The sequence below is a fragment of the Adiantum capillus-veneris genome, chromosome 5 (assembly GCF_014529385.1).
Source record: "Adiantum capillus-veneris isolate H3 chromosome 5, ASM1452938v2, whole genome shotgun sequence".
Classification (NCBI taxonomy): Eukaryota; Viridiplantae; Streptophyta; class Polypodiopsida; order Polypodiales; family Pteridaceae; genus Adiantum; species Adiantum capillus-veneris.
In genome coordinates, this window is record NC_140935.1 from 174,686,767 (window position 1) to 174,697,719 (window position 10,953).

Sequence of the window (10,953 nt, forward strand, 5' to 3'; positions counted from 1 at the left end):
TGCAAAGGGTTATGCACAACAAAAAGGCATAGATTATGAAGAAACTTTTGCTCCCACTTGTCGTATGACTATTGTGCGTTTTCTATGTGCATTGGCAGCTCATTTTGGTTGGGATGTACATCAATCAGACATTGTTACTGCTTTCTTGAATGGTGACATATTTGAAGAAGTTTATGTAACGCAGCCTCGCGGTTTTGTCATAAAAGGACAAGAGGACAAAGTGTGCAAATGTAACAAGGCTTTGTATGGGTTGAAGCAATCTCCTCGTGCTTGGTATGAGAAAGCTGACACTCATTTGGTCAAACAAGGCTTTCGTAATAGTCCAACAGAAAGCACATTGTATGTAAAGTGTGAGGGTGATGTATTTCTCATCGTGGTTCTTTATGTTGATGATTTGCTGATCACTGGACCAAATGAGAGACATATTGCTGAATTCAAGGCTGATTTGAATGCTTCTTTCAAGATGAAATATTTGGGGCTGTTGCATCATTACTTGGGTATACAGTTTAAGCAGTGTGATGGTGGTATTGCCTTGTGTCAGAAAAGTTACATAGAGACATTGCTATGTAAGTTTGGACTTGAGGATTGCAAACCTATTGCCACTCCCATGGAAACAGGTTTGAAGTTGAGCCTACATGATGCTGGCGATCCTGCTGATGTCACTCTTTACCAAACTGCTGCTGGTTGCCTCATTTATGTATGCAACACGAGGCCAGATATTCAGTTTGCAGTCTCACAGGTCAGCAGATTTATGCATAGCCTAGGGTCTAAGCATTGGCAGGCAGTCAAGAGGATTTTCCTCTACCTTAGTGGCACTTTACATCTTGGCTTGTTTTATCCCAAGGGGGGATCATTGCCGCCAGACTTACATGCTTTTTTGGACTCAGATTGGGCTGGTTGTTTTGACACGCGAGTGTCCACATCAGGTTTTTGTTTCATGCGTGGAAGTTCATGTATATCATGGTTGAGCAAGAAGCAACCTACTGTGGCCACTTCAAGTTGTGAGGCTGGGTACAGGGCAGTCTTCACAGCTACGGTTGAGTGTGTATGGCTCAGACGCCTTATGGCTGATTTGGGTGTTGGACAGGACACTGCCAACACTATCTACACTGACAGTCAGAGCGCATTGGCAGTTGCAAAGAACCCAGTGTTTCATGCTCGCACAAAGCACATTGAGGTGCATTACCACTATGTCAGGGAGAGGCTCTCAGCAGGAGAGATCAGCTTGGCTTATGTGCCAACACAGGACAACCTTGCAGATCTTTTCACAAAGGCATTGTCTCGTGAGAAGATTGAATCTTTTCGAAAAGCTTTGGGCTTACTCCCCTTTGTGGACTGATCCTGTCCTCAGGGCATGGCACTTCCCTTTACTCATGTTCCAGCTCTTGTTCACCGCATCACTCTAGGGGGGATTTGTTACCATATACATGTGGTAGTGATGTGTGTGAACACACTAGGACCGCCGGGGCATTTTTTCCCTCTTTAGGAGGTTTTTTCCCCCGTGCATTGTATATACGCCCATCACTCTAGGGCTATCTATCTTTCCATTGCACACTAAGTAACACACTCTCTATTGTGTGCCTTGAGCTTCCTTCGTCTTCTCCAAGCTGTGTGTGATTCTCTGCAACCCTAATTCCAACAAAAATTTCCCGGGATACCTTTGGTTGGGTATCCATCATATAGTGAGAATACTTAATACTGTTACGATAATAATTCAAATGGTTTGTTTAACACCTACATGATGATTGATTCAAGCTTTTGGGATTCCATCTCTCACTCTTTTGGGATATGGTATAGAAGAAGACAGTCCTATTCCACCAATTGGTATCCAATGTATAATTTCTTGTTTCAAAGGAGTGGAATTCCACAAATAATTGCTTGATTTTGAGAAACAAGCTATTATCACCCACTCTATATCTGTCTTAAACACAACTTCTATGAATGACTAGCTCTCTTACTGATTCTCTCCAGAAAAGAGAAGGATAAGCTTTCGGAAGCATTTAGCACCTTCCTAGCTAAACTACCCATTATTGATACACAGGATAACTCAGATCTTGATTTTTATTTCACTTCTCTACCCACTATTGTGAACAAGTTTTATTTTATCAATAACCTCCCTACTGTCCCTATAGAAATTAAGCACTTAGAACTCTTATAGACCTTTCCTCAAGTGCCAATGCACAAGGCTAGATGCAAATTCCAACTGTTCCTCTTCTATCATTTGGTTTGACCAATTTCTGTGGTACGTATTCAAAAATTTACCAAGGTTCTTTCAACTTTCATCAGGACCAACACAAGTGTACAGCTTTATAGCTTGGGTAGCCTCATTTTCCACAGAATTAAGGCATGCTGTGATCAGTTATTATCAATTTCAGTTTCATGAGCACATGCTAAAACCAACTAAAGGACTAGTCCTATACACACTAGGGACTCCACGTCTTCAAAAGCTACACAACACACCAATATCCAACACAATTGAACATTACTCAAACCTGCCAAAGGTAAGGAGCAATTAAAGAAGATCACACACACACACACACACACACACACACACACACACACACACACACACACACACACACACACACACACACACCAAGAAACATGGCGTCAACAAGTAAGAAACCAAGGCAGTTCAGGATCCGAGGACTACGGAGACACTCCCAAGCCACTTGAATACTCAAATTTTGAAGACTAGGTACGCTCACTTACCACAAGAAATAATGGTTTTCTACATCTTGATCGCAATATTATGATGCATGGGAGATTTATTCGTTTTGTAACAATTATATGGATTTTATCAACCCTCAGGTTTTTTTCAAACAATGATAAATGATTTTCACATCAATAAAGATTTTTCTAGGATGAGGATTTGTTTTGGTTGGAAATATAGCAATAACGTGAACCATACTCTTTACAAACCAACTTCAGTATTTGCCAAGGAGTTTGATGAAACACAACCCTGTGGGTGCTTAACTCCTAAACGGTTCTCTAAATTTTTAATTGACGTAGAACCCTTCGGAAAACATGTAATCACCACAGACCCTAGCATAGCTAGACATAAATTTTTTCAAGAATTTATCAGGAAAGGATTAAACCATATTCTATTAGTACTTGTAAACCCTACCTCAATAGTCAAAGAACTTAACAAAGTATGGAAGGCCTTATGTACCATCTTGGGATGTGAGAATAGCAAGGCTCACCACAATTATATCCATAGTTTAGTTAATGAGACCTTTTCCCAAAAATTTCCTTATGACACGCAAACCCAAAATCCATGGTACATAAACACAGACTTAATGAATGAAATTCAATATATTTTACAATATTTATTTATCTATGGACTAGATAAATCCGCACAAACTTTGGTGTTCATATGAAAATAACTTATTCAACTAGCAGCAAGAAGAAGATTAGAAACCCCTGAATTTTGTCTTCTCTCCTCCTATGAAGAAGAAATTTGTCAAGCCATAGGGTCCTATACCCAGGAAATTGGGTTAGACACACCATTGGAGTACTCTCTCCCATATCTGATGGGAAATTTTAAAACTTACAAAATGGATTTTAGATGGATCATTAATGCACATAATTGTGTATTTACTCCTGCTACAACTATAATCACTAAATTACTCAAAGGAGTAATGCAAGGATTTATTGAGTACACCAAAATCATACATAAAAAGCTACACACTGTTTCTGGTACACAAACCAATGGGTATTGGATGATCAATAATCAATATGATTTTTTGATTATCTACCAAAACATATCACAAGCCTTCATTCATTTGACATAACATCCTGTTATGAAGCTATCCCTCATAAAGGCACGCATGGATTACTTGATATACTTGACAACATTATTAAGCTCATAGAAACTTTGAAATATCTTGGCTTTAAGAAATGCCGAAAGCAAATTGTACTTACCAAAAAGAAAAATGAAGTAATATGGACATTTGAATACTTACACAATATTAATGAATTTGTCCTTGACAATTGATTTACAAATTAGGCAAACATATTTATCGCCAAGAAAAAGGTATACCAATGGGGTATAACTGCTCTCCATTATGGTGTAATTTGTATTTGGCATGGTTTGAAATTGAATACATAAAAAAGTTATCTCGTCTTACACAGTATGATATATTGAAAGCCTTCATACATTCATGGAGATATATGGACAATCTATTATTTTTCAATAATCCTTTTATTGTGCAATGTCTAGACCACAAAAAACGCTTGTCCCATGAGGACCCCTTTACAATTTACGCTTTAGGCATTATTGGGATAAAAGCCACAAACAAAAGAAACCAAATCACATATTTAAATACATTTATTCAATTATGTGAACCAATAGAAGGAGAATATGTTACGTACACCGCATGGAAAAAAGACGAATTACCATGTCCTAATGTTTCATTTATTCATGCAGCTAGTAATCGGCCAAAAGGAATGGCGTATAATGTATGCATATCTCAAGTTCTTCCCATACTGTACAATGCATCTCAAGAATCATATGCTATAACAGACTTAAATAAAATTATTTCTATGTTTGTAGAGAATGGTATCAAAAAAGAAAAGATTGTTACATGTATTACCAAATTCATTGAAGAAAACAAATTTCTCGGCATTAGATTTACCATCAGTACCTTAACACATAGAATTGGTAGAGGATAGGTCCACTTGGTGGCCTATCCTCCACCAAGTGTACCTTTTCTCAGGGATGGGGGCGCGCGCGCACACACACACACACACACACACACACACACACACACACACACACACACACACACACACACACACACACACACACACACACACACACACACACACACACACACACACACACACACACACACACACACACACACTTTATCACAGTAGTTGACCATTGTATACCTACTCATAACCTAAAGGATTCCAAAAAGAACTCGGAATTGGTATTGCTAACCTACTTGGTGCATGGTTTGATAAAAGGCTACCTTATGGGTATCGGCTCCTACCTAGCTCCAGCCAATTTCACTTAATACCCTCTTTAGGCCCTTACCTGGGCATGCGGTGATTTTATTAGATGCATTTCTATCATTATATCGCGGCGCGTATACTACCTGCTATGCTAACCGAGCTGGAGATTAGGGTTACCTGGCTCGAGGTCTCTACCTACCTCACCTGGAGGGACGTGTAGCTGTTAAGGATGAGAGGTTCTCGGCTGATACAACACCCCTGCATATGAGTACATCCTCCCTACCTCCTCTACCATATAAGGTGAGGGGCTCTTCCCCTCACTTAGACGAGGTTCTGTTCTTTTCATTTCTAGTTGCTGGGTTGCATTGGCTAGTTTGGGAAGGAATGATTCTTGTTCTATTGATGCATCTCTTGAATACATGGGGTTGGACGCTCAATGCCTCACATGTTGGGACCATTTTGAATCTGATGGCTTTTTTACCAGAAAATGGCATTAAAAACTTTCATACATATGGTTATTATTTTGGTGTTTTAACAATTGATATTGAATATAAAGCTGGAATACCTGGTGGGTGTGCTGGTTATACATGCTTTTTCTGTTTAAAGGAAGATACTAGTCATTTTAATGATGATTGCAGTGGGTTATGTTACATTCATTAATAAAAAAAAGGGGGGGGGGGGGGAGCTTATACTTGGCCTGGTCTAGCTGGACTCTACATCTTCAGGCTTAAATTCAGGTGTGATTGAATAGTAGATGGTTCTGGCTCTTCCATTAAACAGAGCTGGGCTAATATACATGATTTTCACAAATGGGGCTTTCTTTTTGCATGATACTGATATATTCACTCTAGTTGTTTGATTGCTACTGTGCTAGAATATCACATCAAATTTATCATACATAGACTATTTGGATTTGTTTTCAAGCAGATGGTGAGTATAAAGGCTAAAAGCGTGGTGGTGGTGCTGGTTATGCATGTATTTTCTGGTTACTGGAAAGCTGCCATATTCTGATAAGTTATAGTTGTAGCTAATTGGATTTTTACCTAATCTTAGCTCCTAGGAGACTATTGTGAGTTTACTACTGCTCACGAGCTTCACATTCCTTCAAAATTTCAGGAGGTCTAGAAATCTAGTGCTATATTGAGAATGATGACAGGCTTTTTACTTCGGCATAGTGAAAGAATATGATTATTTTTGCTGGCTTCCAGTCCTGCTCACTGAATGTAGAAAATTTATTTGTTAACAAGATCCTACTCTCTTGGGTATGGTTGGGGATAGCCGGATCTGGCTCTGATGCTGACTTACAATCCTATTACCTGGTTTCTGCTGGCTTCTGTTTATCACCTGGTTGCCTGGCTTAATTCTGTGATTCTGACCGGTATCAGTATAATAAGGCTCTGGCTGATACTTCTCGGGTTACTTCTCTGGACTAAGGATTCAGCTCTTACTAAAGTTTCAAAAGAAACTCATTATAGAAATATAAAAAAATGCATTACCTCCTGCATACTATTGATTAACTTATTGACACCAGGTTTAAGTTTCGGATGAATGATAACACTAGTTAATTTTATGTTGAAAGCTTGGTGGCACTGCTGTTATGCTACCAAAATGTTATGGGTCACATTCTGGTAGGTTCTTTTCTTAGAACCGACACTGAGTTAAACTAAGCTACTTTGGGATATGACTCAAGATAACGGTTATATAGTTGCTCTCAATTGATAATGATAGTTGTTTGGTCCTAGCGTGTTTTTCTTTGATAGCATATGATAGTACTGGGAATACTTGGAAAACTAACCCAACTGCTACTGATGATTTGTTAGTCATAAGTATTACGGATTCTGCAAAGATCTAGCGGGATAAGAGATTTACAATGTACTCTTTTGGTTTTTTACCTAAGTCTCTGGATATGGCTTGCTTGGTCAAAAGATAATCATGGTTATTTTTTGCTTTGAAGGGCTCGACATCGGAACACATTTTTAGAATAAAATTACCTAGCTTAGCTTTGCTTGCAAAAAGCTTTTTACTTACAAGATTATGGAATAGTTGACATTTTTTACATTAACATATATTATATGACAAGAAGTTAAATTTATTTGTAATATGATGGAGATTTTTAATATGCAGGACATTAGCTAGTCTAAATCTTTTTAAGTTTGACATGGATAACAACTGATAGATTCTTTGAAGCCTGCCATACGTAGCCAAGTCTAACATATCTGTTGTCTTGACTATATGGATGCAGGTGAGAATTCTATCTTGGCTTAAAGAGGTTTAGCTTGCTGTAGTCCGACTTCAGAAGCATTTAATGATTCAATTGTGACAGTTTTGATACCTCTGTACAAATTCATTTGGAATGATACTTCATTCTTATTATGTTGTGCAGTTATGATTCAAAGACTGAGTTGTTTTTGTACTTATCTTTACATTGACATCTTTAGCCAGTCGTCTTTTTGAACTTCTTGTTCATTGGTGTGTTAATTATTTAAGTTAAACAGCTATACACACACACACACACACACACACACACACACACACACACACACACACACACACACACACACACACACACACACACACACACACACACACACACACACACACACACACACACGCATATGCACACATAATATACCAATAACATATACAAATATAAATAAAGTGGCACATATGTTGAGGACATGATACCACAATTTTACTAATCAACTAACTTGACAACAAGCAACTACTTCATTAGCAGATGAATGACAAACAATGACCGGAAGCAGATGGGGACTCCAAGCAGTACATCAAGTTTTCTAATAAATCCATATGCCTTTTTCTTTGTATAATAAATTCTCACATGGAACAAGGCTCTATGGAAAAATTGTACACCTTTTTCTTAATAAAGCAAAATCCTAGTATTAGAGATATTATTTCATCTCGCTTTGAATTGGTGGAAAGGGGATGACCCTAAAAGGCTAAGGTGTTATTTTTAGCAAGCCGGTGAGTGACTACGCTTACACTAAGGAAATTACATGCACATGGCCAGTTAAGGCACCAAATTCAAACTATTATAAATGTCTGGAACACGAACTGTGTATGCACTGCATAACGCAACCCTTACCCTGTGTTGGATTTTGAAAAGCATGCACAAGTTATGCTTGCAAGCATAGCACAAACTTCATTAACACAGTAGTTCAAATTGAATTAACACAGTAGCGCAAGCAATAGTAGCACATTTACGATCTTCTGGCAAGTAATAACAACATCCCTCTTAGCAAGTACTAGTGCACTAGCTGTAGCCCCATATCCGCAAACACACACACCTACTTCACCATCTCTCAGGTGGCTTGTGAGCATATTGTGCAACCTGTGGCAACTAGAGGTGGCTTGGCGTAATACATAACCTCTCTCTCTCTCTCATCCCAACGAGCGGCAACTACGGCATACACCAACCGAATTAGCAAACAACAACGCAGGAAGCTTCCAAACACATACGTGCCGCAAGGTAAATGGTTTTTTTGATACCTTACACACAGTAAAATAGGCTTTTTTGTACCTTGGTACAAACGCAATAGTTATTTTACCTTATACACAATAAAAGAGGTTTTTTTTCATACCTTGGTACACACGTAGTAGTGTTTTTCAATGCATATACACACAAAGTAATTGATTGTTGTCTCTAAGGTACCGCACACACGGTTGGAGATACATGAAAAAGGGTTTTTAGACACATAGTTAGTGATATAGATACATACATGAAGGGGTTAGTCATAAAACACACATGGATGTTTCTAAAAAAAACATTTTTTTGGACTGCACACACATAGACATGCACACAAGCATATATACAAACAAACACGCAAGGGTTTGTTTCGTTTCATGTAGAGCGGTAGATACACATGGTATAACATTAAAAGTGAAATATGAATAAGAATATATAGTAATAATCAGTATCCAATACGGAGCATAAAAGATATCGATTGAAGGGTGTAGCAGTGAAGAGATTGCAGAACCTTGGACAAATAGATACATACAAGAAGAGTAACACTGATGATGTTGGCAAATAATAACCAGGTAATACAACACATGAAGTTCTACTTTCACTTAATTTCCTTTATCTTCATGTACTTTAGCAAGATGGTTACACTACGAGTGGTTGTTTTTTAAAACCTCCATAGTTCGGTTGAGAGCAAGCATGAAGGTAGATTATGCAAGCCTGAGTTATGACAACCTCCTGTGAGGGCAAAAATGAATATTTTCCTTTAAAAGTGTGCTAAGTAGTATAAATATGTATCAAGATATGAAAGATTTTTGTTTGAAAACCTCATGTGAGGGCATAAGTCAATAAGTACAACTGGTTTAAAAAGAAAAAAAAAGATAATACAAACAAAATGCTGTCGAAATTTTCTCAAATCAAAGACATTTATAAAGAAATAGGTGTTAAAGGTAACTGTATATACCATAGAAGGAGGGATTCATACACAAGTGTTTGGGGCACCAATCAGGAACAATACATAAGAATATTAACCACATGTGTGTAACTATTGCTGACAAACAGGGATACAGGCAGACGGCTAGGATGAGCATCATTCGGGACATTTTTAAGCTACAAAAAATTCGGGACAAGCTCATGGCTGCACATAATGGGCAAAAGAAAACCAGGCCAATAGAAATTAGGGACCCTATCTCCAAACCATGTAAAGTCGTAAAATTTTTCAAAGACCGCAATGGACCTTACTTACATAGACGAGCAAAAAATAAAAATAAAAATGTTTAGGAGTAAGGTTGGGGTCTGGGATGTGACAGCAATAACAAGCAATGGGGATTTCTTGATATACCTGTCACCCATTTAGTACAAATTAATTCTAATAATTGTACTTGTGGTTGGTTGGCAGGTAAAGATCCCTTCTATCATCTGATAGGAGTTCCGGCTTAAGCTCCTATTTCGTCATGTATCAAAGTATTTTGTAATGAATTTTATATCAATAAATTCTTCTTTGTTTTTTTCTTGACACAAAAGTTTTTTGCAAACAATATTCAAGTCTCTCAGTATATGATTCTAAGTGATGGGATTTTAAATTCAAACACTCTCTCTCTCTCTCTCTCTCTCTCTCTCTAAGAGTCACCCTTCCACATGAGCCATAAAGGACACATGCCAGGACCCTAGCTTGGCCCCTAGCCAAGCTACCCCCAATTAAGCTTGAATCCTATTGGATGGCCTATGGAAAGGACCAATGAGGATTAAGCTTAAACATTATGGAAAAGCCCATAAAAATTACAAATAAGATTACATCTCCCTTTATTTCTATTGGACAATCTAGCAAGGGGTCCAATGAGAAATGAGAAAACCATGTGCAAGATTAATTTGTATTGGCCAGTTGACCTAGAGAGCCAATAAGAATTTAGCTTCAATTGTTTAATAAGTCAAGATCTCTCTCAAAGGGAGAAAGAAGGACGCTTGTCTAAATTTTACATCTCTTACTTGTTATGAGCTAAGCCTTGCATTGGCTAGCCCCAAGCTTGGGCCAATGGGCTTTGAGCTAGAGTAGGGAAGCTAGGTCATTTTCTCTCTGTGTGTGTGTGTGTGTGTGTGTGTGTGTGTGTGTGTGTGTGTGTGTGTGTGTGTGTGTGTGTGTGTGTGTGTGTGTGTGTGTGTGAGTGTGTGAGTCCACGAACCCTCACACACACTCTCTCATTGTGTGTTAAGCAAAAATTCATCTCCTTATCCAAGATTGAGAAGTAGAGAGCCTATACCAACATCTCTTGGCTATGTAATGCAAATCCAAGCAAGAGTCAAGATACAAAGCATGCTCATCATCTTCTCAATCTCCATTACTATGCTAGGCTATGCTCTAAGAGTGATGATATGTGAAGAGAATACTTCTTTCTTGTATCCTACAACATCTTCCTCTTCACTTCCCTCACTCCCTACCAGCTCTCTCCACCTTTGAAGATGTTTGAGGTTTTGGGATTGAGGCCGGGGACAAGTTATTGTCTATTGCAAGCAAG